This window comes from Nelumbo nucifera, chromosome 4 (assembly GCF_055504915.1).
Source record: "Nelumbo nucifera cultivar China Antique chromosome 4, China Antique-T2T, whole genome shotgun sequence".
Taxonomy (NCBI): Eukaryota; Viridiplantae; Streptophyta; class Magnoliopsida; order Proteales; family Nelumbonaceae; genus Nelumbo; species Nelumbo nucifera.
The window spans coordinates 51,476,945-51,501,578 of record NC_142652.1 but is presented as its reverse complement, the minus strand read 5'-3'; the positions used below and the strand labels follow the sequence as shown (position 1 = coordinate 51,501,578).

Sequence of the window (24,634 nt, the reverse complement as noted above, 5' to 3'; positions counted from 1 at the left end):
TCTAAGCGAGCATGAATTAAACGGGTGCGATCATACCAGCACTAATGCACCGGATCTCATCAGAACTCCGAAGTTAAGTGTGCATGGGCGGGAGTAGTCCTAGGATGGGTGACCTCCTGGGAAGTCCTCGTGTTGCACCCCAATTTTATTAATATTTTATTTTGATTTGTATTTGCAAATTCCATTTGTTGTTTCTGGGAGATACTGGAAACAATGCGTCGGATACTCGGACCATTTGCGGCACGATCGTCATTACTGAATGGCCACGATGCTAGAACCGGGCTTTCGGCATTCGTCATGCATTGTGGGCCCCGCGATAGTATTGCATCTATCCGGAGGTGCGGCAGATCTGAAAAACAAACACTCCGCTCACGTAGGAGCTTGTGCACGGTTACCAAGGGAGGAAGGCTGCATACACAGTTTTTTCAAATCTAAAACAATTAATGGAGGGGAGCAAGATAGTGCATAAAGATCTAAGCGAGCATGAATTAAACGGGTGCTATCATACCAGCACTAATGCACCGGATCTCATCAGAACTCCGAAGTTAAGTGTGCATGGGCGGGAGTAGTCCTAGGATGGGTGACCTCCTGGGAAGTCCTCGTGTTGCACCCCAATTTTATTAATATTTTATTTTGATTTGTATTTGCAAATTCCATTTGTTGTTTCTGGGAGATACTGGAAACAATGCGTCGGATACTCGGACCATTTGCGGCACGATCGTCATTACTGAATGGCCACGATGCTAGAACCGGGCTTTCGGCATTCGTCATGCATTGTGGGCCCCGCGATAGTATTGCATCTATCCGGAGGTGCGGCAGATCTGAAAAACAAACACTCCGCTCACGTAGGAGCTTGTGCACGGTTACCAAGGGAAAGAGGCTGCATACACATTTTTTTCAAATCTAAAACAATTAATGGAAGGGAGCAAGATAGGTCATAAAGATCTAAGCGAGCATGAATTAAACGGGTGCTATCATACCAGCACTAATGCACCGGATCTCATCAGAACTCCGAAGTTAAGTGTGCTTGGGCGAGAGTAGTATTAGGATGGGTGACCTCCTGGGAAGTCCTTGTGTTTCACCCCAATTTTATTAATATTTTATTTCGATATCGTATTTGCAAATTCCATTTGTCGTTTCGGCGAGACAAACTCAAACAACGCGCCGGATACTCGGACCATTTGCGGCACGATCGTCATTACTGAATGGGAACCGTGCAAAAACCGGGCTTTTGGCATTCGTCGTGCATTGTGGGCCCCGCGATAGTATTGCATCTATCCGGGGGTGCGGCAGATCTGAAAAGCAAACACTCTGCTCACGTAGGAGCTTGTGCACGGTTACCAAGGGAGGAAAGCTGCATACACAGTTTTTTCAAGTCTAAAACAATTAATGGAGGGGAGCAAGATAGTGCATAAAGATCTAAGCGGGCATGAATTAAACGGGTGCGATCATACCAGCACTAATGCACCGGATCCCATCAGAACTCTGAAGTTAAGTGTGCATGGGCAGGAGTAGTCCTAGGATGGGTGACCTCCTGGGAAGTCTCGTGTTGCACCCCAATTTTATTAATATTTTATTTCGATATCGTATTTGCAAATTCCATTTGTCGTTTCGGCGAGACAAACGCAAACAACGCGCCGGATACTCGGACCATTTGCGGCACGATTGTCATTATTGAATGGGAACCGTGAAAAAACCGGGCTTTTGGCATTCGTCGTGCATTGTGGGCCCCGCGATAGTATTGCATCTATCCGGGGGTTCGGCAGATCTAAAAAGCAAACACTCTGCTCACGTAAGAGCTTGTGCACGGTTACCAAGGGAGGAAGGCTGCATACACAGTTTTTTTCAAGTCTAAAACAATTAATGGAGGGGAGCAAGATAGTGCATAAAGATCTAAGCGAGCATGAATTAAACGGGTGCGATCATACCAGCACTAATGCACCGGATCCCATCAGAACTCCGAAGTTAAGCGTGCTTGGGCGAGAGTAGTACTAGGATGGGTGACCTCTTGGGAATTCCTCGTGTTGCACCCCAATTTTATTAATATTTTATTTTGATTTGTATTTGCAAATTCCATTTGTTGTTTCTGGGAGACAACTGGAAACAATGCGTCGGATACTCGGACCATTTGCGGCACGATCGTCATTACTGAATGGCAACGATGCAAGAACCGGGCTTTCGGCATTCGTCATGCATTGTGGGCCCCGCGATAGTATTGCATCTATCCGGGGGTGCGGCAGATCTGAAATACAAACAATCTGCTCACGTAGGAGCTTGTGCACGGTTACCAAGGGAGGAAGGCTGCATACACAGTTTTTTCAAATCTAAAACAATTAATGGAGGGGAGCAAGATAGTGCATAAAGATCTAAGCGAGCATGAATTAAACGGGTGCGATCATACCAGCACTAATGCACCGGATCCCATCAGAACTCCGAAGTTAAGCGTGCTTGGGCGAGAGTAGTACTAGGATGGGTGACCTCCTGGGAAGTCCTCGTGTTGCACCCCAATTTTATTAATATTTTATTTTGATTTGTATTTGCAAATTCCATTTGTTGTTTCTGGGAGACAACTGGAAACAATGCGTCGGATACTCGGACCATTTGCGGCACGATCGTCATTACTGAATGGCAACGATGCAAGAACCGGGCTTTCGGCATTCGTCATGCATTGTGGGCCCCGCGATAGTATTGCATCTATCCGGGGGTGCGGCAGATCTGAAATGCAAACACTCTGCTCACGTAGGAGCTTGTGCACGGTTACCAAGAGAGGAAGGCTGCATACACAGTTTTTTCAAATCTAAAACAATTAATGGAGGGGAGCAAGATAGTGCATAAAGATCTAAGCGAGCATGAATTAAACGGGTGCGATCATACCAGCACTAATGCACCGGATCCCATCAGAACTCCGAAGTTAAGTGTGCATGGGCGGGAGTAGTCCTAGGATGGGTGACCTCCTGGGAAGTCCTCGTGTTGCACCCCAATTTTATTAATATTTTATTTCGATATCGTATTTGCAAATTCCATTTGTCGTTTCGGCGAGACAACCGCAAACAACGCGCCGGATACTCGGACCATTTGCGGCACGATTGTCATTACTGAATGGGAACCGTGAAAAAACCGGGCTTTTGGCATTCGTCGTGCATTGTGGGCCCCGCGATAGTATTGCATCTATCCGGGGGTGCGGCAGATCTAAAAAGCAAACACTCTGCTCACGTAAGAGCTTGTGCACGGTTACCAAGGGAGGAAGGCTGCATACACAGTTTTTTTCAAGTCTAAAACAATTAATGGAGGGGAGCAAGATAGTGCATAAAGATCTAAGCGAGCATGAATTAAACGGGTGGGATCATACCAGCACTAATGCACCGGATCCCATCAGAACTCCGAAGTTAAGTGTGCATGGGCGGGAGTAGTCCTAGGATGGGTGACCTCCTGGGAAGTCCTCGTGTTGCACCCCAATTTTATTAATATTTTATTTCGATTTGTATTTGCAAATTCCATTTGTCGTTTCGGCGAGACAAACGCAAACAACGCGCCGTATACTCGGACCATTTGCGGCACAATCGTCATTACTGAATGAGAACCGTGCAAAAACCGGGCTTTTGGCATTCGTCATGCATTGTGGGCCCCGCGATAGTATTGCATCTATCCGGAGGTGCGGCAGATCTGAAAAGCAAACACTCCGCTCACGTAGGAGCTTGTGCACGGTTACTAAGGGAAAGAGGCTACATACACATTTTTTTCAAATCTAAAACAATTAATGGAAGGGAGCAAGATAGGTCATAAAGATCTAAGCGAGCATGAATTAAACGGGTGCTATCATACCAGCACTAATGCACCGGATCTCACCAGAACTCCGAAGTTAAGTGTGCTTGGGCGAGAGTAGTATTAGGATGGGTGACCTCCTGGGAAGTCCTTGTGTTTCACCCCAATTTTATTAATATTTTATTTCGATATCGTATTTGCAAATTCCATTTGTCGTTTCGGCGAGACAAACTCAAACAACGCGCCGGATACTCGGACCATTTGCGGCACGATCGTCATTACTGAATGGGAACCGTGCAAAAACCGGGCTTTTGGCATTCGTCGTGCATTGTGGGCCCCGCGATAGTATTGCATCTATCCGGGGGTGCGGCAGATCTGAAAAGCAAACACTCTGCTCACGTAGGAGCTTGTGCACGGTTACCAAGGGAGGAAGGCTGCATACACAGTTTTTTCAAGTCTAAAACAATTAATGGAGGGGAGCAAGATAGTGCATAAAGATCTAAGCGAGCATGAATTAAACGGGTGCGATCATACCAGCACTAATGCATCGGATCCCATCAGAACTCCGAAGTTAAGTGTGCATGGGCGGGAGTAGTCCTAGGATGGGTGACCTCCTGGGAAGTCCTCGTGTTGCACCCCAATTTTATTAATATTTTATTTCGATATCGTATTTGCAAATTCCATTTGTCGTTTCGGCGAGACAAACGCAAACAACGCGCCGGATACTCGGACCATTTGCGGCACGATTGTCATTACTGAATGGGAACCGTGAAAAAACCGGGCTTTTGGCATTCGTCGTGCATTGTGGGCCCCGCGATAGTTTTGCATCTATCCGGGGGTGCGGCAGATCTAAAAGGCAAACACTCTGCTCACATAAGAGCTTGTGCACGGTTACCAAGGGAGGAAGGCTGCATACACAGTTTTTTTCAAGTCTAAAACAATTAATGGAGGGGAGCAAGATAGTGCATAAAGATCTAAGCGAGCATGAATTAAACGGGTGCGATCATACCAGCACTAATGCACCGGATCCCATCAGAACTCCGAAGTTAAGCGTGCTTGGGCGAGAGTAGTACTAGGATGGGTGACCTCCTGGGAAGTCCTCGTGTTGCACCCCAATTTTATTAATATTTTATTTTGATTTGTATTTGCAAATTCCATTTGTTGTTTCTGGGAGACAACTGGAAACAATGCGTCGGATACTCGGACCATTTGCGGCACGATCGTCATTACTGAATGGCAACGATGCAAGAACCGGGCTTTCGGCATTCGTCATGCATTGTGGGCCCCGCGATAGTATTGCATCTATCCGGGGGTGCGGCAGATCTGAAAAGCAAACACTCTGCTCACGTAGGAGCTTGTGCACGGTTACCAAGGGAGGAAGGCTGCATACACAGTTTTTTCAAGTCTAAAACAATTAATGGAGGGGAGCAAGATAGTGCATAAAGATCTAAGCGAGCATGAATTAAACGGGTGCGATCATACCAGCACTAATGCACCGGATCCCATCAGAACTCCGAAGTTAAGTGTGCATGGGCGGGAGTAGTCCTAGGATGGGTGACCTCCTGGGAAGTCCTCGTGTTGCACCCCAATTTTATTAATATTTTATTTCGATATCGTATTTGCAAATTCCATTTGTCGTTTCGGCGAGACAAACGCAAACAACGCGCCGGATACTCGGACCATTTGCGGCACGATTGTCATTACTGAATGGGAACCGTGAAAAAACCGGGCTTTTGGCATTCGTCGTGCATTGTGGGCCCCGCGATAGTTTTGCATCTATCCGGGGGTGCGGCAGATCTAAAAAGCAAACACTCTGCTCACATAAGAGCTTGTGCACGGTTAAATCTAAGCGAGCATGAAATAAACGGGTGCGATCATACCAGCACTAATGCACCGGATCCCATCAGAACTCCGAAGTTAAGCGTGCTTGGGCGAGAGTAGTACTAGGATGGGTGACCTCCTGGGAAGTCCTCGTGTTGCACCCCAATTTTATTAATATTTTATTTTGATTTGTATTTGCAAATTCCATTTGTTGTTTCTGGGAGACAACTGGAAACAATGCGTCGGATACTCGGACCATTTGCGGCACGATCGTCATTACTGAATGGCAACGATGCAAGAACCGGGCTTTCGGCATTCGTCATGCATTGTGGGCCCCGCGATAGTATTGCATCTATCCGGGGGTGCGGCAGATCTGAAATACAAACACTTTGCTCACGTAGGAGCTTGTGCACGGTTACCAAGGGAGGAAGGCTGCATACACAGTTTTTTCAAATCTAAAACAATTAATGGAGGGGAGCAAGATAGTGCATAAAGATCTAAGCGAGCATGAATTAAACGGGTGCGATCATACCAGCACTAATGCACCGGATCCCATCAGAACTCCGAAGTTAAGCGTGCTTGGGCGAGAGTAGTACTAGGATGGGTGACCTCCTGGGAAGTCCTCGTGTTGCACCCCAATTTTATTAATATTTTATTTTGATTTGTATTTGCAAATTCCATTTGTTGTTTCTGGGAGACAACTGGAAACAATGCGTCGGATACTCGGACCATTTGCGGCACGATCGTCATTACTGAATGGCAACGATGCAAGAACCGGGCTTTCGGCATTCGTCATGCATTGTGGGCCCCGCGATAGTATTGCATCTATCCGGGGGTGCGGCAGATCTGAAATACAAACACTCTGCTCACGTAGGAGCTTGTGCACGGTTACCAAGGGAGGAAGGCTGCATACACAGTTTTTTCAAGTCTAAAACAATTAATGGAGGGGCGCAAGATAGTGCATAAAGATCTAAGCGAGCATGAATTAAACGGGTGCGATCATACCAGCACTAATGCACCGGATCCCATCAGAACTCCGAAGTTAAGTGTGCTTGGGCGAGCGTAGTACTAGGATGGGTGACCTCCTGTGAAGTCCTCGTGTTGCACCCCAATTTTATTAATATTTTGTTTCGATATCGTATTTGCAAATTCCATTTGTCGTTTCGGCGAGACAAACGCAAACAACGCGCCGGATACTCGGACCATTTGCGGCACAATCGTCATTACTGAATGAGAACCGTGCAAAAACCGGGCTTTTGGCATTCGTCGTGCATTGTGGGCCCCGCGATAGTATTGCATCTATCCGGGGATGCGGTAGATCTAAAAAGCAAACACTCTGCTCACGTAAGAGCTTGTTCACGGTTACCAAGGGAGGAAGGCTGCATACACAGTTTTTTTCAAGTCTAAAACAATTAATGGAGGGGAGCAAGATAGTGCATAAAGATCTAAGCGAGCATGAATTAAACGGGTGCGATCATACCAGCACTAATGCACCGAATCCCATCAGAACTCCGAAGTTAAGCGTGCTTGGGCGAGAGTAGTACTAGGATGGGTGACCTCCTGGGAAGTCCTCGTGTTGCACCCCAATTTTATTAATATTTTGTTTTGATTTGTATTTGCAAATTCCATTTGTTGTTTCTGGGAGACAACTGGAAACAATGCGTCGGATACTCGGACCATTTGCGGCACGATCGTCATTACTGAATGGCAACGATGCAAGAACCGGGCTTTCGGCATTCGTCGTGCATTGTGGGCCCCGCGATAGTATTGCATCTATCCGGGGGTGCGGCAGATCTGAAAAGCAAACACTCTGCTCACATAGGAGCTTGTGCACGGTTACCAAGGGAGGAAGGCTGCATACACAGTTTTTTCAAGTCTAAAACAATTAATGGAGGGGAGCAAGATAGTGCATAAAGATCTAAGCGAGCATGAATTAAACGGGTGCGATCATACCAGCACTAATGCACCGGATCCCATCAGAACTCCGAAGTTAAGTGTGCATGGGCGGGAGTAGTCCTAGGATGGGTGACCTCTTGGGAAGTCCTCGTGTTGCACCCCAATTTTATTAATATTTTATTTCGATATCGTATTTGCAAATTCCATTTGTCGTTTCGGCGAGACAAACGCAAACAACGCGCCGTATACTCGGACCATTTGCGGCACAATCGTCATTACTGAATGAGAACCGTGCAAAAACCGGGCTTTTGGCATTCGTCATGCATTGTGGGCCCCGCGATAGTATTGCATCTATCCGGAGGTGCGGCAGATCTGAAAAGCAAACACTCCGCTCACGTAGGAGCTTGTGCACGGTTACCAAGGGAAAGAGGCTGCATACACATTTTTTTCAAATCTAAAACAATTAATGGAAGGGTGCAAGATAGGTCATAAAGATCTAAGCGAGCATGAATTAAACGGGTGCTATCATACCAGCACTAATGCACCGGATCTCACCAGAACTCCGAAGTTAAGTGTGCTTGGGCGAGAGTAGTATTAGGATGGGTGACCTCCTGGGAAGTCCTTGTGTTTCACCCCAATTTTATTAATATTTTATTTCGATATCGTATTTGCAAATTCCATTTGTCGTTTCGGCGAGACAAACTCAAACAACGCGCCGGATACTCGGACCATTTGCGGCACGATCGTCATTACTGAATGGGAACCGTGCAAAAACCGGGCTTTTGGCATTCGTCGTGCATTGTGGGCCCCGCGATAGTATTGCATCTATCCGGGGGTGCGGCAGATCTGAAAAGCAAACACTCTGCTCACGTAGGAGCTTGTGCACGGTTACCAAGGGAGGAAGGCTGCATACACAGTTTTTTCAAGTCTAAAACAATTAATGGAGGGGAGCAAGATAGTGCATAAAGATCTAAGCGAGCATGAATTAAACGGGTGCGATCATACCAGCACTAATGCACCGGATCCCATCAGAACTCCGAAGTTAAGTGTGCATGGGCGGGAGTAGTCCTAGCATGGGTGACCTCCTGGGAAGTCCTCGTGTTGCACCCCAATTTTATTAATATTTTATTTCGATATCGTATTTGCAAATTCCATTTGTCGTTTCGGCGAGACAAACGCAAACAACGCGCCGGATACTCGGACCATTTGCGGCACGATTGTCATTACTGAATGGGAACCGTGAAAAAACCGGGCTTTTGGCATTCGTCGTGCATTGTGGGCCCCGCGATAGTTTTGCATCTATCCGGGGGTGCGGCAGATCTAAAAAGCAAACACTCTGCTCACATAAGAGCTTGTGCACGGTTACCAAGGGAGGAAGGCTGCATACACAGTTTTTTTCAAGTCTAAAACAATTAATGGAGGGGAGCAAGATAGTGCATAAAGATCTAAGCGAGCATGAATTAAACGGGTGCGATCATACCAGCACTAATGCACCGGATCCCATCAGAACTCCGAAGTTAAGCGTGCTTGGGCGAGAGTAGTACTAGGATGGGTGACCTCCTGGGAAGTCCTCGTGTTGCACCCCTATTTTATTAATATTTTATTTTGATTTGTATTTGCAAATTCCATTTGTTGTTTCTGGGAGACAACTGGAAACAATGCGTCGGATACTCGGACCATTTGCGGCACGATCGTCATTACTGAATGGCAACGATGCAAGAACCGGGCTTTCGGCATTCGTCATGCATTGTGGGCCCCGCGATAGTATTGCATCTATCCGGGGGTGCGGCAGATCTGAAAAGCAAACACTCTGCTCACGTAGGAGCTTGTGCACGGTTACCAAGGGAGGAAGGCTGCATACACAGTTTTTTCAAGTCTAAAACAATTAATGGAGGGGAGCAAGATAGTGCATAAAGATCTAAGCGAGCATGAATTAAACGGGTGCGATCATACCAGCACTAATGCACCGGATCCCATCAGAACTCCGAAGTTAAGTGTGCATGGGCGGGAGTAGTCCTAGGATGGGTGACCTCCTGGGAAGTCCTCGTGTTGCACCCCAATTTTATTAATATTTTATTTCGATATCGTATTTGCAAATTCCATTAATCGTTTCGGCGAGACAAACGCAAACAACGCGCCGGATACTCGGACCATTTGCGGCACGATTGTCATTACTGAATGGGAACCGTGAAAAAACCGGGCTTTTGGCATTCGTCGTGCATTGTGGGCCCCGCGATAGTTTTGCATCTATCCGGGGGTGCGGCAGATCTAAAAAGCAAACACTCTGCTCACATAAGAGCTTGTGCACGGTTAAATCTAAGCGAGCATGAAATAAACGGGTGCGATCATACCAGCACTAATGCACCGGATCCCATCAGAACTCCGAAGTTAAGCGTGCTTGGGCGAGAGTAGTACTAGGATGGGTGACCTCCTGGGAAGTCCTCGTGTTGCACCCCAATTTTATTAATATTTTATTTTGATTTGTATTTGCAAATTCCATTTGTTGTTTCTGGGAGACAACTGGAAACAATGCGTCGGATACTCGGACCATTTGCGGCACGATCGTCATTACTGAATGGCAACGATGCAAGAACCGGGCTTTCGGCATTCGTCATGCATTGTGGGCCCCGCGATAGTATTGCATCTATCCGGGGGTGCGGCAGATCTGAAATACAAACACTCTGCTCACGTAGGAGCTTGTGCACGGTTACCAAGGGAGGAAGGCTGCATACACAGTTTTTTCAAGTCTAAAACAATTAATGGAGGGGAGCAAGATAGTGCATAAAGATCTAAGCGAGCATGAATTAAACGGGTGCGATCATACCAGCACTAATGCACCGGATCCCATCAGAACTCCGAAGTTAAGTGTGCTTGGGCGAGCGTAGTACTAGGATGGGTGACCTCCTGTGAAGTCCTCGTGTTGCACCCCAATTTTATTAATATTTTGTTTCGATATCGTATTTGCAAATTCCATTTGTCGTTTCGGCGAGACAAACGCAAACAACGCGCCGGATACTCGGACCATTTGCGGCACAATCGTCATTACTGAATGAGAACCGTGCAAAAACCGGGCTTTTGGCATTCGTCGTGCATTGTGGGCCCCGCGATAGTATTGCATCTATCCGGGGATGCGGTAGATCTAAAAAGCAAACACTCTGCTCACGTAAGAGCTTGTTCACGGTTACCAAGGGAGGAAGGCTGCATACACAGTTTTTTTCAAGTCTAAAACAATTAATGGAGGGGAGCAAGATAGTGCATAAAGATCTAAGCGAGCATGAATTAAACGGGTGCGATCATACCAGCACTAATGCACCGAATCCCATCAGAACTCCGAAGTTAAGCGTGCTTGGGCGAGAGTAGTACTAGGATGGGTGACCTCCTGGGAAGTCCTCGTGTTGCACCCCAATTTTATTAATATTTTGTTTTGATTTGTATTTGCAAATTCCATTTGTTGTTTCTGGGAGACAACTGGAAACAATGCGTCGGATACTCGGACCATTTGCGGCACGATCGTCATTACTGAATGGCAACGATGCAAGAACCGGGCTTTCGGCATTCGTCGTGCATTGTGGGCCCCGCGATAGTATTGCATCTATCCGGGGGTGCGGCAGATCTGAAAAGCAAACACTCTGCTCACATAGGAGCTTGTGCACGGTTACCAAGGGAGGAAGGCTGCATACACAGTTTTTTCAAGTCTAAAACAATTAATGGAGGGGAGCAAGATAGTGCATAAAGATCTAAGCGAGCATGAATTAAACGGGTGCGATCATACCAGCACTAATGCACCGGATCCCATCAGAACTCCGAAGTTAAGTGTGCATGGGCGGGAGTAGTCCTAGGATGGGTGACCTCTTGGGAAGTCCTCGTGTTGCACCCCAATTTTATTAATATTTTATTTCGATATCGTATTTGCAAATTCCATTTGTCGTTTCGGCGAGACAAACGCAAACAACGCGCCGTATACTCGGACCATTTGCGGCACAATCGTCATTACTGAATGAGAACCGTGCAAAAACCGGGCTTTTGGCATTCGTCATGCATTGTGGGCCCCGCGATAGTATTGCATCTATCCGGAGGTGCGGCAGATCTGAAAAGCAAACACTCCGCTCACGTAGGAGCTTGTGCACGGTTACCAAGGGAAAGAGGCTGCATACACATTTTTTTCAAATCTAAAACAATTAATGGAAGGGTGCAAGATAGGTCATAAAGATCTAAGCGAGCATGAATTAAACGGGTGCTATCATACCAGCACTAATGCACCGGATCTCACCAGAACTCCGAAGTTAAGTGTGCTTGGGCGAGAGTAGTATTAGGATGGGTGACCTCCTGGGAAGTACTTGTGTTTCACCCCAATTTTATTAATATTTTATTTCGATATCGTATTTGCAAATTCCATTTGTCGTTTCGGCGAGACAAACTCAAACAACGCGCCGGATACTCGGACCATTTGCGGCACGATCGTCATTACTGAATGGGAACCGTGCAAAAACCGGGCTTTTGGCATTCGTCGTGCATTGTGGGCCCCGCGATAGTATTGCATCTATCCGGGGGTGCGGCAGATCTGAAAAGCAAACACTCTGCTCACGTAGGAGCTTGTGCACGGTTACCAAGGGAGGAAGGCTGCATACACAGTTTTTTCAAGTCTAAAACAATTAATGGAGGGGAGCAAGATAGTGCATAAAGATCTAAGCGAGCATGAATTAAACGGGTGCGATCATACCAGCACTAATGCACCGGATCCCATCAGAACTCCGAAGTTAAGTGTGCATGGGCGGGAGTAGTCCTAGCATGGGTGACCTCCTGGGAAGTCCTCGTGTTGCACCCCAATTTTATTAATATTTTATTTCGATATCGTATTTGCAAATTCCATTTGTCGTTTCGGCGAGACAAACGCAAACAACGCGCCGGATACTCGGACCATTTGCGGCACGATTGTCATTACTGAATGGGAACCGTGAAAAAACCGGGCTTTTGGCATTCGTCGTGCATTGTGGGCCCCGCGATAGTTTTGCATCTATCCGGGGGTGCGGCAGATCTAAAAAGCAAACACTCTGCTCACATAAGAGCTTGTGCACGGTTACCAAGGGAGGAAGGCTGCATACACAGTTTTTTTCAAGTCTAAAACAATTAATGGAGGGGAGCAAGATAGTGCATAAAGATCTAAGCGAGCATGAATTAAACGGGTGCGATCATACCAGCACTAATGCACCGGATCCCATCAGAACTCCGAAGTTAAGCGTGCTTGGGCGAGAGTAGTACTAGGATGGGTGACCTCCTGGGAAGTCCTCGTGTTGCACCCCTATTTTATTAATATTTTATTTTGATTTGTATTTGCAAATTCCATTTGTTGTTTCTGGGAGACAACTGGAAACAATGCGTCGGATACTCGGACCATTTGCGGCACGATCGTCATTACTGAATGGCAACGATGCAAGAACCGGGCTTTCGGCATTCGTCATGCATTGTGGGCCCCGCGATAGTATTGCATCTATCCGGGGGTGCGGCAGATCTGAAAAGCAAACACTCTGCTCACGTAGGAGCTTGTGCACGGTTACCAAGGGAGGAAGGCTGCATACACAGTTTTTTCAAGTCTAAAACAATTAATGGAGGGGAGCAAGATAGTGCATAAAGATCTAAGCGAGCATGAATTAAACGGGTGCGATCATACCAGCACTAATGCACCGGATCCCATCAGAACTCCGAAGTTAAGTGTGCATGGGCGGGAGTAGTCCTAGGATGGGTGACCTCCTGGGAAGTCCTCGTGTTGCACCCCAATTTTATTAATATTTTATTTCGATATCGTATTTGCAAATTCCATTAATCGTTTCGGCGAGACAAACGCAAACAACGCGCCGGATACTCGGACCATTTGCGGCACGATTGTCATTACTGAATGGGAACCGTGAAAAAACCGGGCTTTTGGCATTCGTCGTGCATTGTGGGCCCCGCGATAGTTTTGCATCTATCCGGGGGTGCGGCAGATCTAAAAAGCAAACACTCTGCTCACATAAGAGCTTGTGCACGGTTAAATCTAAGCGAGCATGAAATAAACGGGTGCGATCATACCAGCACTAATGCACCGGATCCCATCAGAACTCCGAAGTTAAGCGTGCTTGGGCGAGAGTAGTACTAGGATGGGTGACCTCCTGGGAAGTCCTCGTGTTGCACCCCAATTTTATTAATATTTTATTTTGATTTGTATTTGCAAATTCCATTTGTTGTTTCTGGGAGACAACTGGAAACAATGCGTCGGATACTCGGACCATTTGCGGCACGATCGTCATTACTGAATGGCAACGATGCAAGAACCGGGCTTTCGGCATTCGTCATGCATTGTGGGCCCCGCGATAGTATTGCATCTATCCGGGGGTGCGGCAGATCTGAAATACAAACACTTTGCTCACGTAGGAGCTTGTGCACGGTTACCAAGGGAGGAAGGCTGCATACACAGTTTTTTCAAATCTAAAACAATTAATGGAGGGGAGCAAAATAGTGCATAAAGATCTAAGCGAGCATGAATTAAACGGGTGCGATCATACCAGCACTAATGCACCGGATCCCATCAGAACTCCGAAGTTAAGCGTGCTTGGGCGAGAGTAGTACTAGGATGGGTGACCTCCTGGGAAGTCCTCGTGTTGCACCCCAATTTTATTAATATTTTATTTTGATTTGTATTTGCAAATTCCATTTGTTGTTTCTGGGAGACAACTGGAAACAATGCGTCGGATACTCGGACCATTTGCGGCACGATCGTCATTACTGAATGGCAACGATGCAAGAACCGGGCTTTCGGCATTCGTCATGCATTGTGGGCCCCGCGATAGTATTGCATCTATCCGGGGGTGCGGCAGATCTGAAATACAAACACTCTGCTCACGTAGGAGCTTGTGCACGGTTACCAAGGGAGGAAGGCTGCATACACAGTTTTTTCAAGTCTAAAACAATTAATGGAGGGGAGCAAGATAGTGCATAAAGATCTAAGCGAGCATGAATTAAACGGGTGCGATCATACCAGCACTAATGCACCGGATCCCATCAGAACTCCGAAGTTAAGTGTGCTTGGGCGAGCGTAGTACTAGGATGGGTGACCTCCTGTGAAGTCCTCGTGTTGCACCCCAATTTTATTAATATTTTGTTTCGATATCGTATTTGCAAATTCCATTTGTCGTTTCGGCGAGACAAACGCAAACAACGCGCCGGATACTCGGACCATTTGCGGCACAATCGTCATTACTGAATGAGAACCGTGCAAAAACCGGGCTTTTGGCATTCGTCGTGCATTGTGGGCCCCGCGATAGTATTGCATCTATCCGGGGATGCGGTAGATCTAAAAAGCAAACACTCTGCTCACGTAAGAGCTTGTTCACGGTTACCAAGGGAGGAAGGCTGCATACACAGTTTTTTTCAAGTCTAAAACAATTAATGGAGGGGAGCAAGATACTGCATAAAGATCTAAGCGAGCATGAATTAAACGGGTGCGATCATACCAGCACTAATGCACCGAATCCCATCAGAACTCCGAAGTTAAGCGTGCTTGGGCGAGAGTAGTACTAGGATGGGTGACCTCCTGGGAAGTCCTCGTGTTGCACCCCAATTTTATTAATATTTTGTTTTGATTTGTATTTGCAAATTCCATTTGTTGTTTCTGGGAGACAACTGGAAACAATGCGTCGGATACTCGGACCATTTGCGGCACGATCGTCATTACTGAATGGCAACGATGCAAGAACCGGGCTTTCGGCATTCGTCATGCATTGTGGGCCCCGCGATAGTATTGCATCTATCCGGGGGTGCGGCAGATCTGAAATACAAACACTTTGCTCACGTAGGAGCTTGTGCACGGTTACCAAGGGAGGAAGGCTGCATACACAGTTTTTTCAAATCTAAAACAATTAATGGAGGGGAGCAAGATAGTGCATAAAGATCTAAGCGAGCATGAATTAAACGGGTGCGATCATACCAGCACTAATGCACCGGATCCCATCAGAACTCCGAAGTTAAGCGTGCTTGGGCGAGAGTAGTACTAGGATGGGTGACCTCCTGGGAAGTCCTCGTGTTGCACCCCAATTTTATTAATATTTTATTTTGATTTGTATTTGCAAATTCCATTTGTTGTTTCTGGGAGACAACTGGAAACAATGCGTCGGATACTCGGACCATTTGCGGCACGATCGTCATTACTGAATGGCAACGATGCAAGAACCGGGCTTTCGGCATTCGTCATGCATTGTGGGCCCCGCGATAGTATTGCATCTATCCGGGGGTGCGGCAGATCTGAAATACAAACACTCTGCTCACGTAGGAGCTTGTGCACGGTTACCAAGGGAGGAAGGCTGCATAAACAGTTTTTTCAAATCTAAAACAATTAATGGAGGGGAGCAAGATAGTGCATAAAGATCTAAGCGAGCATGAATTAAACGGGTGCGATCATACCAGCACTAATGCACCGGATCCCATCAGAACTCCGAAGTTAAGTGTGCATGGGCGGGAGTAGTCCTAGGATGGGTGACCTCCTGGGAAGTCCTCGTGTTGCACCCCAATTTTATTAATATTTTATTTCGATATCGTATTTGCAAATTCCATTTGTCGTTTCGGCGAGACAAACGCAAACAACGCGCCGGATACTCGGACCATTTGCGGCACGATTGTCATTACTGAATGGGAACCGTGAAAAAACCGGGCTTTTGGCATTCGTCGTGCATTGTGGGCCCCGCGATAGTTTTGCATCTATCCGGGGGTGCGGCAGATCTAAAAAGCAAACACTCTGCTCACATAAGAGCTTGTGCACGGTTAAATCTAAGCGAGCATGAAATAAACGGGTGCGATCATACCAGCACTAATGCACCGGATCCCATCAGAACTCCGAAGTTAAGCGTGCTTGGGCGAGAGTAGTACTAGGATGGGTGACCTCCTGGGAAGTCCTCGTGTTGCACCCCAATTTTATTAATATTTTATTTTGATTTGTATTTGCAAATTCCATTTGTTGTTTCTGGGAGACAACTGGAAACAATGCGTCGGATACTCGGACCATTTGCGGCACGATCGTCATTACTGAATGGCAACGATGCAAGAACCGGGCTTTCGGCATTCGTCATGCATTGTGGGCCCCGCGATAGTATTGCATCTATCCGGGGGTGCGGCAGATCTGAAATACAAACACTTTGCTCACGTAGGAGCTTGTGCACGGTTACCAAGGGAGGAAGGCTGCATACACAGTTTTTTCAAATCTAAAACAATTAATGGAGGGGAGCAAGATAGTGCATAAAGATCTAAGCGAGCATGAATTAAACGGGTGCGATCATACCAGCACTAATGCACCGGATCCCATCAGAACTCCGAAGTTAAGCGTGCTTGGGCGAGAGTAGTACTAGGATGGGTGACCTCCTGGGAAGTCCTCGTGTTGCACCCCAATTTTATTAATATTTTATTTCGATATCGTATTTGCAAATTCCATTTGTCGTTTCGGCGAGACAACCGCAAACAACGCGCCGGATACTCGGACCATTTGCGGCACGATTGTCATTACTGAATGGGAACCGTGAAAAAACCGGGCTTTTGGCATTCGTCGTGCATTGTGGGCCCCGCGATAGTATTGCATCTATCCGGGGGTGCGGCAGATCTAAAAAGCAAACACTCTGCTCACGTAAGAGCTTGTGCACGGTTACCAAGGGAGGAAGGCTGCATACACAGTTTTTTTCAAGTCTAAAACAATTAATGGAGGGGAGCAAGATAGTGCATAAAGATCTAAGCGAGCATGAATTAAACGGGTGGGATCATACCAGCACTAATGCACCGGATCCCATCTGAACTCCGAAGTTAAGCGTGTTTGGGCGAGAGTAGTATTAGGATGGGTGACCTCCTGGGAAGTCCTCGTGTTGCACCCCAATTTTATTAATATTTTATTTTGATTTGTATTTGCAAATTCCATTTGTTGTTTCTGGGAGACAACTGGAAACAATGCGTCGGATACTCGGACCATTTGCGGCACGATCGTCATTACTGAATGGCAACGATGCAAGAACCGGGCTTTCGGCATTCGTCGTGCATTGTGGGCCCCGCGATAGTATTGCATCTATCCGGGGGTGCGGCAGATCTGAAAAGCAAACACTCTGCTCACATAGGAGCTTGTGCACGGTTACCAAGGGAGGAAGGCTGCATACACAGTTTTTTCAAGTCTAAAACAATTAATGGAGGGGAGCAAGATAGTGCATAAAGATCTAAGCGAGCATGAATTAAACGGGTGCGATCATACCAGCACTAATGCACCGGATCCCATCAGAACTCCGAAGTTAAGTGTGCATGGGCGGGAGTAGTCCTAGGATGGGTGACCTCCTGGGAAGTCCTCGTGTTGCACCCCAATTTTATTAATATTTTATTTCGATATCGTATTTGCAAATTCCATTTGTCGTTTCGGCGAGACAAACGCAAACAACGCGCCGTATACTCGGACCATTTGCGGCACAATCGTCATTACTGAATGAGAACCGTGCAAAAACCGGGCTTTTGGCATTCGTCATGCATTGTGGGCCCCGCGATAGTATTGCATCTATCCGGAGGTGCGGCAGATCTGAAAAGCAAACACTCCGCTCACGTAGGAGCTTGTGCACGGTTACTAAGGGAAAGAGGCTACATACACATTTTTTTCAAATCTAAAACAATTAATGGAAGGGAGCAAGATAGGTCATAAAGATCTAAGCGAGCATGAATTAAACGGGTGCTATCATACCAGCACTAATGCACCGGATCTCACCAGAACTCCGAAGTTAAGTGTGCTTGGGCGAGAGTAGTATTAGGATGGGTGACCTCCTGGGAAGTCCTTGTGTTTCACCCCAATTTTATTAATATTTTATTTCGATATCGTATTTGCAAATTCCATTTGTCGTTTCGGCGAGACAAACTCAAACAACGCGCCGGATACTCGGACCATTTGCGGCACGATCGTCATTACTGAATGGGAACCGTGCAAAAACCGGGCTTTTGGCATTCGTCGTGCATTGTGGGCCCCGCGATAGTATTGCATCTATCCGGGGGTGCGGCAGATCTGAAAAGCAAACACTCTGCTCACGTAGGAGCTTGTGCACGGTTACCAAGGGAGGAAGGCTGCATACACAGTTTTTTCAAGTCTAAAACAATTAATGGAGGGGAGCAAGATAGTGCATAAAGATCTAAGCGAGCATGAATTAAACGGGTGCGATCATACCAGCACTAATGCATCGGATCCCATCAGAACTCCGAAGTTAAGTGTGCATGGGCGGGAGTAGTCCTAGGATGGGTGACCTCCTGGGAAGTCCTCGTGTTGCACCCCAATTTTATTAATATTTTATTTCGATATCGTATTTGCAAATTCCATTTGTCGTTTCGGCGAGACAAACGCAAACAACGCGCCGGATACTCGGACCATTTGCGGCACGATTGTCATTACTGAATGGGAACCGTGAAAAAACCGGGCTTTTGGCATTCGTCGTGCATTGTGGGCCCCGCGATAGTTTTGCATCTATCCGGGGGTGCGGCAGATCTAAAAGGCAAACACTCTGCTCACATAAGAGCTTGTGCACGGTTACCAAGGGAGGAAGGCTGCATACACAGTTTTTTTCAAGTCTAAAACAATTAATGGAGGGGAGCAAGATAGTGCATAAAGATCTAAGCGAGCATGAATTAAACGGGTGCGATCATACCAGCACTAATGCACCGGATCCCATCAGAACTCCGAAGTTAAGCGTGCTTGGGCGAGAGTAGTACTAGGATGGGTGACCTCCTGGGAAGTCCTCGTGTTGCACCCCAATTTTATTAATATTTTATTTTGATTTGTATTTGCAAATTCCATTTGTTGTTTCTGGGAGACAACTGGAAACAATGCGTCGGATACTCGGACCATTTGCGGCACGATCGTCATTACTGAATGGCAACGATGCAAGAACCGGGCTTTCGGCATTCGTCATGCATTGTGGGCCCCGCGATAGTATTGCATCTATCCGGGGGTGCGGCAGATCTGAAAAGCAAACACTCTGCTCACGTAGGAGCTTGTGCACGGTTACCAAGGGAGGAAGGCTGCATACACAGTTTTTTCAAGTCTAAAACAATTAATGGAGGGGAGCAAGATAGTGCATAAAGATCTAAGCGAGCATGAATTAAACGGGTGCGATCATACCAGCACTAATGCACCGGATCCCATCAGAACTCCGAAGTTAAGTGTGCATGGGCGGGAGTAGTCCTAGGATGGGTGACCTCCTGGGAAGTCCTCGTGTTGCACCCCAATTTTATTAATATTTTATTTCGATATCGTATTTGCAAATTCCATTTGTCGTTTCGGCGAGACAAACGCAAACAACGCGCCGGATACTCGGACCATTTGCGGCACGATTGTCATTACTGAATGGGAACCGTGAAAAAACCGGGCTTTTGGCATTCGTCGTGCATTGTGGGCCCCGCGATAGTTTTGCATCTATCCGGGGGTGCGGCAGATCTAAAAAGCAAACACTCTGCTCACATAAGAGCTTGTGCACGGTTAAATCTAAGCGAGCATGAAATAAACGGGTGCGATCATACCAGCACTAATGCACCGGATCCCATCAGAACTCCGAAGTTAAGCGTGCTTGGGCGAGAGTAGTACTAGGATGGGTGACCTCCTGGGAAGTCCTCGTGTTGCACCCCAATTTTATTAATATTTTATTTTGATTTGTATTTGCAAATTCCATTTGTTGTTTCTGGGAGACAACTGGAAACAATGCGTCGGATACTCGGACCATTTGCGGCACGATCGTCATTACTGAATGGCAACGATGCAAGAACCGGGCTTTCGGCATTCGTCATGCATTGTGGGCCCTGCGATAGTATTGCATCTATCCGGGGGTGCGGCAGATCTGAAATACAAACACTTTGCTCACGTAGGAGCTTGTGCACGGTTACCAAGGGAGGAAGGCTGCATACACAGTTTTTTCAAATCTAAAACAATTAATGGAGGGGAGCAAGATAGTGCATAAAGATCTAAGCGAGCATGAATTAAACGGGTGCGATCATACCAGCACTAATGCACCGGATCCCATCAGAACTCCGAAGTTAAGCGTGCTTGGGCGAGAGTAGTACTAGGATGGGTGACCTCCTGGGAAGTCCTCGTGTTGCACCCCAATTTTATTAATATTTTATTTTGATTTGTATTTGCAAATTCCATTTGTTGTTTCTGGGAGACAACTGGAAACAATGCGTCGGATACTCGGACCATTTGCGGCACGATCGTCATTACTGAATGGCAACGATGCAAGAACCGGGCTTTCGGCATTCGTCATGCATTGTGGGCCCCGCGATAGTATTGCATCTATCCGGGGGTGCGGCAGATCTGAAATACAAACACTCTGCTCACGTAGGAGCTTGTGCACGGTTACCAAGGGAGGAAGGCTGCATACACAGTTTTTTCAAGTCTAAAACAATTAATGGAGGGGAGCAAGATAGTGCATAAAGATCTAAGCGAGCATGAATTAAACGGGTGCGATCATACCAGCACTAATGCACCGGATCCCATCAGAACTCCGAAGTTAAGTGTGCTTGGGCGAGCGTAGTACTAGGATGGGTGACCTCCTGTGAAGTCCTCGTGTTGCACCCCAATTTTATTAATATTTTGTTTCGATATCGTATTTGCAAATTCCATTTGTCGTTTCGGCGAGACAAACGCAAACAACGCGCCGGATACTCGGACCATTTGCGGCACAATCGTCATTACTGAATGAGAACCGTGCAAAAACCGGGCTTTTGGCATTCGTCGTGCATTGTGGGCCCCGCGATAGTATTGCATCTATCCGGGGATGCGGTAGATCTAAAAAGCAAACACTCTGCTCACGTAAGAGCTTGTTCACGGTTACCAAGGGAGGAAGGCTGCATACACAGTTTTTTTCAAGTCTAAAACAATTAATGGAGGGGAGCAAGATAGTGCATAAAGATCTAAGCGAGCATGAATTAAACGGGTGCGATCATACCAGCACTAATGCACCGAATCCCATCAGAACTCCGAAGTTAAGCGTGCTTGGGCGAGAGTAGTACTAGGATGGGTGACCTCCTGGGAAGTCCTCGTGTTGCACCCCAATTTTATTAATATTTTGTTTTGATTTGTATTTGCAAATTCCATTTGTTGTTTCTGGGAGACAACTGGAAACAATGCGTCGGATACTCGGACCATTTGCGGCACGATCGTCATTACTGAATGGCAACGATGCAAGAACCGGGCTTTCGGCATTCGTCGTGCATTGTGGGCCCCGCGATAGTATTGCATCTATCCGGGGGTGCGGCAGATCTGAAAAGCAAACACTCTGCTCACATAGGAGCTTGTGCACGGTTACCAAGGGAGGAAGGCTGCATACACAGTTTTTTCAAGTCTAAAACAATTAATGGAGGGGAGCAAGATAGTGCATAAAGATCTAAGCGAGCATGAATTAAACGGGTGCGATCATACCAGCACTAATGCACCGGATCCCATCAGAACTCCGAAGTTAAGTGTGCATGGGCGGGAGTAGTCCTAGGATGGGTGACCTCTTGGGAAGTCCTCGTGTTGCACCCCAATTTTATTAATATTTTATTTCGATATCGTATTTGCAAATTCCATTTGTCGTTTCGGCGAGACAAACGCAAACAACGCGCCGTATACTCGGACCATTTGCGGCACAATCGTCATTACTGAATGAGAACCGTGCAAAAACCGGGCTTTTGGCATTCGTCATGCATTGTGGGCCCCGCGATAGTATTGCATCTATCCGGAGGTGCGGCAGATCTGAAAAGCAAACACTCCGCTCACGTAGGAGCTTGTGCACGGTTACCAAGGGAAAGAGGCTGCATACACATTTTTTTCAAATCTAAAACAATTAATGGAAGGGTGCAAGATAGGTCATAAAGATCTAAGCGAGCATGAATTAAACGGGTGCTATCATACCAGCACTAATGCACCGGATCTCACCAGAACTCCGAAGTTAAGTGTGCTTGGGCGAGAGTAGTATTAGGATGGGTGACCTCCTGGGAAGTCCTTGTGTTTCACCCCAATTTTATTAATATTTTATTTCGATATCGTATTTGCAAATTCCATTTGTCGTTTCGGCGAGACAAACTCAAACAACGCGCCGGATACTCGGACCATTTGCGGCACGATCGTCATTACTGAATGGGAACCGTGCAAAAACCGGGCTTTTGGCATTCGTCGTGCATTGTGGGCCCCGCGATAGTATTGCATCTATCCGGGGGTGCGGCAGATCTGAAAAGCAAACACTCTGCTCACGTAGGAGCTTGTGCACGGTTACCAAGGGAGGAAGGCTGCATACACAGTTTTTTCAAGTCTAAAACAATTAATGGAGGGGAGCAAGATAGTGCATAAAGATCTAAGCGAGCATGAATTAAACGGGTGCGATCATACCAGCACTAATGCACCGGATCCCATCAGAACTCCGAAGTTAAGTGTGCATGGGCGGGAGTAGTCCTAGCATGGGTGACCTCCTGGGAAGTCCTCGTGTTGCACCCCAATTTTATTAATATTTTATTTCGATATCGTATTTGCAAATTCCATTTGTCGTTTCGGCGAGACAAACGCAAACAACGCGCCGGATACTCGGACCATTTGCGGCACGATTGTCATTACTGAATGGGAACCGTGAAAAAACCGGGCTTTTGGCATTCGTCGTGCATTGTGGGCCCCGCGATAGTTTTGCATCTATCCGGGGGTGCGGCAGATCTAAAAAGCAAACACTCTGCTCACATAAGAGCTTGTGCACGGTTACCAAGGGAGGAAGGCTGCATACACAGTTTTTTTCAAGTCTAAAACAATTAATGGAGGGGTGCAAGATAGTGCATAAAGATCTAAGCGAGCATGAATTAAACGGGTGCGATCATACCAGCACTAATGCACCGGATCCCATCAGAACTCCGAAGTTAAGCGTGCTTGGGCGAGAGTAGTACTAGGATGGGTGACCTCCTGGGAAGTCCTCGTGTTGCACCCCTATTTTATTAATATTTTATTTTGATTTGTATTTGCAAATTCCATTTGTTGTTTCTGGGAGACAACTGGAAACAATGCGTCGGATACTCGGACCATTTGCGGCACGATCGTCATTACTGAATGGCAACGATGCAAGAACCGGGCTTTCGGCATTCGTCATGCATTGTGGGCCCCGCGATAGTATTGCATCTATCCGGGGGTGCGGCAGATCTGAAAAGCAAACACTCTGCTCACGTAGGAGCTTGTGCACGGTTACCAAGGGAGGAAGGCTGCATACACAGTTTTTTCAAGTCTAAAACAATTAATGGAGGGGAGCAAGATAGTGCATAAAGATCTAAGCGAGCATGAATTAAACGGGTGCGATCATACCAGCACTAATGCACCGGATCCCATCAGAACTCCGAAGTTAAGTGTGCATGGGCGGGAGTAGTCCTAGGATGGGTGACCTCCTGGAAAGTCCTCGTGTTGCACCCCAATTTTATTAATATTTTATTTCGATATCGTATTTGCAAATTCCATTAATCGTTTCGGCGAGACAAACGCAAACAACGCGCCGGATACTCGGACCATTTGCGGCACGATTGTCATTACTGAATGGGAACCGTGAAAAAACCGGGCTTTTGGCATTCGTCGTGCATTGTGGGCCCCGCGATAGTTTTGCATCTATCCGGGGGTGCGGCAGATCTAAAAAGCAAACACTCTGCTCACATAAGAGCTTGTGCACGGTTAAATCTAAGCGAGCATGAAATAAACGGGTGCGATCATACCAGCACTAATGCACCGGATCCCATCAGAACTCCGAAGTTAAGCGTGCTTGGGCGAGAGTAGTACTAGGATGGGTGACCTCCTGGGAAGTCCTCGTGTTGCACCCCAATTTTATTAATATTTTATTTTGATTTGTATTTGCAAATTCCATTTGTTGTTTCTGGGAGACAACTGGAAACAATGCGTCGGATACTCGGACCATTTGCGGCACGATCGTCATTACTGAATGGCAACGATGCAAGAACCGGGCTTTCGGCATTCGTCATGCATTGTGGGCCCCGCGATAGTATTGCATCTATCCGGGGGTGCGGCAGATCTGAAATACAAACACTTTGCTCACGTAGGAGCTTGTGCACGGTTACCAAGGGAGGAAGGCTGCATACACAGTTTTTTCAAATCTAAAACAATTAATGGAGGGGAGCA

The 24,634-nt window shown here is 46.8% G+C and overlaps 47 non-coding genes and 6 pseudogenes across 47 annotated transcripts; all 53 read left to right on the top strand.

Annotated features, from left to right (window-relative positions):
• The first annotated feature begins 22 nt into the window (after positions 1–22).
• On the top strand, positions 23–141 carry LOC148795226 (5S ribosomal RNA). Its single transcript, XR_016075223.1, has one exon. It is a non-coding gene; the product is annotated as a 5S ribosomal RNA (ribosomal RNA).
• Positions 142–494: 353 nt separating this feature from the next.
• Positions 495–613, top strand: LOC148795225 (5S ribosomal RNA). The gene has a single exon (XR_016070043.1). It is a non-coding gene; the product is annotated as a 5S ribosomal RNA (ribosomal RNA).
• Positions 614–966: 353 nt separating this feature from the next.
• Positions 967–1,085, top strand: LOC148795224 (5S ribosomal RNA; annotated as a pseudogene).
• A 355-nt stretch (positions 1,086–1,440) lies between these two features.
• LOC148795223 (5S ribosomal RNA) lies at positions 1,441–1,558 on the top strand. The gene has a single exon (XR_016069983.1). It is a non-coding gene; the product is annotated as a 5S ribosomal RNA (ribosomal RNA).
• Positions 1,559–1,914: 356 nt separating this feature from the next.
• On the top strand, positions 1,915–2,033 carry LOC148795222 (5S ribosomal RNA). The gene has a single exon (XR_016069253.1). It is a non-coding gene; the product is annotated as a 5S ribosomal RNA (ribosomal RNA).
• A 354-nt stretch (positions 2,034–2,387) lies between these two features.
• Positions 2,388–2,506, top strand: LOC148795221 (5S ribosomal RNA). Its single transcript, XR_016071969.1, has one exon. It is a non-coding gene; the product is annotated as a 5S ribosomal RNA (ribosomal RNA).
• Positions 2,507–2,860: 354 nt separating this feature from the next.
• On the top strand, positions 2,861–2,979 carry LOC148795220 (5S ribosomal RNA). The gene has a single exon (XR_016073769.1). It is a non-coding gene; the product is annotated as a 5S ribosomal RNA (ribosomal RNA).
• Positions 2,980–3,335: 356 nt separating this feature from the next.
• Positions 3,336–3,454, top strand: LOC148795219 (5S ribosomal RNA). Its single transcript, XR_016070383.1, has one exon. It is a non-coding gene; the product is annotated as a 5S ribosomal RNA (ribosomal RNA).
• A 354-nt stretch (positions 3,455–3,808) lies between these two features.
• Positions 3,809–3,927, top strand: LOC148795218 (5S ribosomal RNA; annotated as a pseudogene).
• A 355-nt stretch (positions 3,928–4,282) lies between these two features.
• On the top strand, positions 4,283–4,401 carry LOC148795217 (5S ribosomal RNA). The gene has a single exon (XR_016069040.1). It is a non-coding gene; the product is annotated as a 5S ribosomal RNA (ribosomal RNA).
• A 356-nt stretch (positions 4,402–4,757) lies between these two features.
• Positions 4,758–4,876, top strand: LOC148795216 (5S ribosomal RNA). Its single transcript, XR_016071958.1, has one exon. It is a non-coding gene; the product is annotated as a 5S ribosomal RNA (ribosomal RNA).
• A 354-nt stretch (positions 4,877–5,230) lies between these two features.
• LOC148795215 (5S ribosomal RNA) lies at positions 5,231–5,349 on the top strand. The gene has a single exon (XR_016073768.1). It is a non-coding gene; the product is annotated as a 5S ribosomal RNA (ribosomal RNA).
• A 279-nt stretch (positions 5,350–5,628) lies between these two features.
• On the top strand, positions 5,629–5,747 carry LOC148795214 (5S ribosomal RNA). The gene has a single exon (XR_016071947.1). It is a non-coding gene; the product is annotated as a 5S ribosomal RNA (ribosomal RNA).
• A 354-nt stretch (positions 5,748–6,101) lies between these two features.
• On the top strand, positions 6,102–6,220 carry LOC148795213 (5S ribosomal RNA). The gene has a single exon (XR_016071936.1). It is a non-coding gene; the product is annotated as a 5S ribosomal RNA (ribosomal RNA).
• Positions 6,221–6,574: 354 nt separating this feature from the next.
• LOC148795212 (5S ribosomal RNA) lies at positions 6,575–6,693 on the top strand. The gene has a single exon (XR_016073237.1). It is a non-coding gene; the product is annotated as a 5S ribosomal RNA (ribosomal RNA).
• A 356-nt stretch (positions 6,694–7,049) lies between these two features.
• LOC148795211 (5S ribosomal RNA) lies at positions 7,050–7,168 on the top strand. The gene has a single exon (XR_016073018.1). It is a non-coding gene; the product is annotated as a 5S ribosomal RNA (ribosomal RNA).
• A 354-nt stretch (positions 7,169–7,522) lies between these two features.
• On the top strand, positions 7,523–7,641 carry LOC148795210 (5S ribosomal RNA). Its single transcript, XR_016074552.1, has one exon. It is a non-coding gene; the product is annotated as a 5S ribosomal RNA (ribosomal RNA).
• A 355-nt stretch (positions 7,642–7,996) lies between these two features.
• On the top strand, positions 7,997–8,115 carry LOC148795209 (5S ribosomal RNA; annotated as a pseudogene).
• Positions 8,116–8,470: 355 nt separating this feature from the next.
• On the top strand, positions 8,471–8,589 carry LOC148795208 (5S ribosomal RNA). Its single transcript, XR_016075633.1, has one exon. It is a non-coding gene; the product is annotated as a 5S ribosomal RNA (ribosomal RNA).
• A 356-nt stretch (positions 8,590–8,945) lies between these two features.
• LOC148795207 (5S ribosomal RNA) lies at positions 8,946–9,064 on the top strand. The gene has a single exon (XR_016071924.1). It is a non-coding gene; the product is annotated as a 5S ribosomal RNA (ribosomal RNA).
• Positions 9,065–9,418: 354 nt separating this feature from the next.
• On the top strand, positions 9,419–9,537 carry LOC148795206 (5S ribosomal RNA). Its single transcript, XR_016073767.1, has one exon. It is a non-coding gene; the product is annotated as a 5S ribosomal RNA (ribosomal RNA).
• Positions 9,538–9,816: 279 nt separating this feature from the next.
• On the top strand, positions 9,817–9,935 carry LOC148795205 (5S ribosomal RNA). Its single transcript, XR_016071913.1, has one exon. It is a non-coding gene; the product is annotated as a 5S ribosomal RNA (ribosomal RNA).
• A 354-nt stretch (positions 9,936–10,289) lies between these two features.
• On the top strand, positions 10,290–10,408 carry LOC148795204 (5S ribosomal RNA). The gene has a single exon (XR_016073236.1). It is a non-coding gene; the product is annotated as a 5S ribosomal RNA (ribosomal RNA).
• Positions 10,409–10,764: 356 nt separating this feature from the next.
• Positions 10,765–10,883, top strand: LOC148795203 (5S ribosomal RNA). The gene has a single exon (XR_016073017.1). It is a non-coding gene; the product is annotated as a 5S ribosomal RNA (ribosomal RNA).
• Positions 10,884–11,237: 354 nt separating this feature from the next.
• On the top strand, positions 11,238–11,356 carry LOC148795202 (5S ribosomal RNA). Its single transcript, XR_016074550.1, has one exon. It is a non-coding gene; the product is annotated as a 5S ribosomal RNA (ribosomal RNA).
• Positions 11,357–11,711: 355 nt separating this feature from the next.
• On the top strand, positions 11,712–11,830 carry LOC148795201 (5S ribosomal RNA; annotated as a pseudogene).
• Positions 11,831–12,185: 355 nt separating this feature from the next.
• LOC148795200 (5S ribosomal RNA) lies at positions 12,186–12,304 on the top strand. Its single transcript, XR_016075632.1, has one exon. It is a non-coding gene; the product is annotated as a 5S ribosomal RNA (ribosomal RNA).
• A 356-nt stretch (positions 12,305–12,660) lies between these two features.
• On the top strand, positions 12,661–12,779 carry LOC148795199 (5S ribosomal RNA). The gene has a single exon (XR_016071901.1). It is a non-coding gene; the product is annotated as a 5S ribosomal RNA (ribosomal RNA).
• A 354-nt stretch (positions 12,780–13,133) lies between these two features.
• LOC148795198 (5S ribosomal RNA) lies at positions 13,134–13,252 on the top strand. Its single transcript, XR_016073766.1, has one exon. It is a non-coding gene; the product is annotated as a 5S ribosomal RNA (ribosomal RNA).
• A 279-nt stretch (positions 13,253–13,531) lies between these two features.
• LOC148795197 (5S ribosomal RNA) lies at positions 13,532–13,650 on the top strand. Its single transcript, XR_016071890.1, has one exon. It is a non-coding gene; the product is annotated as a 5S ribosomal RNA (ribosomal RNA).
• Positions 13,651–14,004: 354 nt separating this feature from the next.
• On the top strand, positions 14,005–14,123 carry LOC148795196 (5S ribosomal RNA). Its single transcript, XR_016071879.1, has one exon. It is a non-coding gene; the product is annotated as a 5S ribosomal RNA (ribosomal RNA).
• A 354-nt stretch (positions 14,124–14,477) lies between these two features.
• Positions 14,478–14,596, top strand: LOC148795195 (5S ribosomal RNA). Its single transcript, XR_016073234.1, has one exon. It is a non-coding gene; the product is annotated as a 5S ribosomal RNA (ribosomal RNA).
• Positions 14,597–14,952: 356 nt separating this feature from the next.
• Positions 14,953–15,071, top strand: LOC148795194 (5S ribosomal RNA). The gene has a single exon (XR_016073016.1). It is a non-coding gene; the product is annotated as a 5S ribosomal RNA (ribosomal RNA).
• Positions 15,072–15,425: 354 nt separating this feature from the next.
• LOC148795193 (5S ribosomal RNA) lies at positions 15,426–15,544 on the top strand. The gene has a single exon (XR_016071867.1). It is a non-coding gene; the product is annotated as a 5S ribosomal RNA (ribosomal RNA).
• A 354-nt stretch (positions 15,545–15,898) lies between these two features.
• LOC148795192 (5S ribosomal RNA) lies at positions 15,899–16,017 on the top strand. Its single transcript, XR_016073765.1, has one exon. It is a non-coding gene; the product is annotated as a 5S ribosomal RNA (ribosomal RNA).
• Positions 16,018–16,296: 279 nt separating this feature from the next.
• LOC148795191 (5S ribosomal RNA) lies at positions 16,297–16,415 on the top strand. The gene has a single exon (XR_016071856.1). It is a non-coding gene; the product is annotated as a 5S ribosomal RNA (ribosomal RNA).
• A 354-nt stretch (positions 16,416–16,769) lies between these two features.
• LOC148795190 (5S ribosomal RNA) lies at positions 16,770–16,888 on the top strand. The gene has a single exon (XR_016071845.1). It is a non-coding gene; the product is annotated as a 5S ribosomal RNA (ribosomal RNA).
• A 356-nt stretch (positions 16,889–17,244) lies between these two features.
• LOC148795189 (5S ribosomal RNA) lies at positions 17,245–17,363 on the top strand. Its single transcript, XR_016069448.1, has one exon. It is a non-coding gene; the product is annotated as a 5S ribosomal RNA (ribosomal RNA).
• A 354-nt stretch (positions 17,364–17,717) lies between these two features.
• LOC148795188 (5S ribosomal RNA) lies at positions 17,718–17,836 on the top strand. Its single transcript, XR_016073764.1, has one exon. It is a non-coding gene; the product is annotated as a 5S ribosomal RNA (ribosomal RNA).
• A 355-nt stretch (positions 17,837–18,191) lies between these two features.
• On the top strand, positions 18,192–18,310 carry LOC148795187 (5S ribosomal RNA; annotated as a pseudogene).
• Positions 18,311–18,665: 355 nt separating this feature from the next.
• LOC148795186 (5S ribosomal RNA) lies at positions 18,666–18,784 on the top strand. The gene has a single exon (XR_016069039.1). It is a non-coding gene; the product is annotated as a 5S ribosomal RNA (ribosomal RNA).
• Positions 18,785–19,140: 356 nt separating this feature from the next.
• On the top strand, positions 19,141–19,259 carry LOC148795185 (5S ribosomal RNA). Its single transcript, XR_016071834.1, has one exon. It is a non-coding gene; the product is annotated as a 5S ribosomal RNA (ribosomal RNA).
• Positions 19,260–19,613: 354 nt separating this feature from the next.
• Positions 19,614–19,732, top strand: LOC148795184 (5S ribosomal RNA). Its single transcript, XR_016073763.1, has one exon. It is a non-coding gene; the product is annotated as a 5S ribosomal RNA (ribosomal RNA).
• Positions 19,733–20,011: 279 nt separating this feature from the next.
• On the top strand, positions 20,012–20,130 carry LOC148795183 (5S ribosomal RNA). Its single transcript, XR_016071823.1, has one exon. It is a non-coding gene; the product is annotated as a 5S ribosomal RNA (ribosomal RNA).
• A 354-nt stretch (positions 20,131–20,484) lies between these two features.
• On the top strand, positions 20,485–20,603 carry LOC148795182 (5S ribosomal RNA). Its single transcript, XR_016071812.1, has one exon. It is a non-coding gene; the product is annotated as a 5S ribosomal RNA (ribosomal RNA).
• Positions 20,604–20,957: 354 nt separating this feature from the next.
• LOC148795181 (5S ribosomal RNA) lies at positions 20,958–21,076 on the top strand. Its single transcript, XR_016073233.1, has one exon. It is a non-coding gene; the product is annotated as a 5S ribosomal RNA (ribosomal RNA).
• Positions 21,077–21,432: 356 nt separating this feature from the next.
• On the top strand, positions 21,433–21,551 carry LOC148795180 (5S ribosomal RNA). Its single transcript, XR_016073015.1, has one exon. It is a non-coding gene; the product is annotated as a 5S ribosomal RNA (ribosomal RNA).
• A 354-nt stretch (positions 21,552–21,905) lies between these two features.
• Positions 21,906–22,024, top strand: LOC148795179 (5S ribosomal RNA). Its single transcript, XR_016074549.1, has one exon. It is a non-coding gene; the product is annotated as a 5S ribosomal RNA (ribosomal RNA).
• A 355-nt stretch (positions 22,025–22,379) lies between these two features.
• On the top strand, positions 22,380–22,498 carry LOC148795178 (5S ribosomal RNA; annotated as a pseudogene).
• Positions 22,499–22,853: 355 nt separating this feature from the next.
• LOC148795177 (5S ribosomal RNA) lies at positions 22,854–22,972 on the top strand. The gene has a single exon (XR_016075631.1). It is a non-coding gene; the product is annotated as a 5S ribosomal RNA (ribosomal RNA).
• Positions 22,973–23,328: 356 nt separating this feature from the next.
• On the top strand, positions 23,329–23,447 carry LOC148795176 (5S ribosomal RNA). The gene has a single exon (XR_016071801.1). It is a non-coding gene; the product is annotated as a 5S ribosomal RNA (ribosomal RNA).
• A 354-nt stretch (positions 23,448–23,801) lies between these two features.
• Positions 23,802–23,920, top strand: LOC148795175 (5S ribosomal RNA). The gene has a single exon (XR_016069300.1). It is a non-coding gene; the product is annotated as a 5S ribosomal RNA (ribosomal RNA).
• Positions 23,921–24,199: 279 nt separating this feature from the next.
• Positions 24,200–24,318, top strand: LOC148795174 (5S ribosomal RNA). Its single transcript, XR_016071790.1, has one exon. It is a non-coding gene; the product is annotated as a 5S ribosomal RNA (ribosomal RNA).
• The last annotated feature ends 316 nt before the right edge of the window (positions 24,319–24,634 follow it).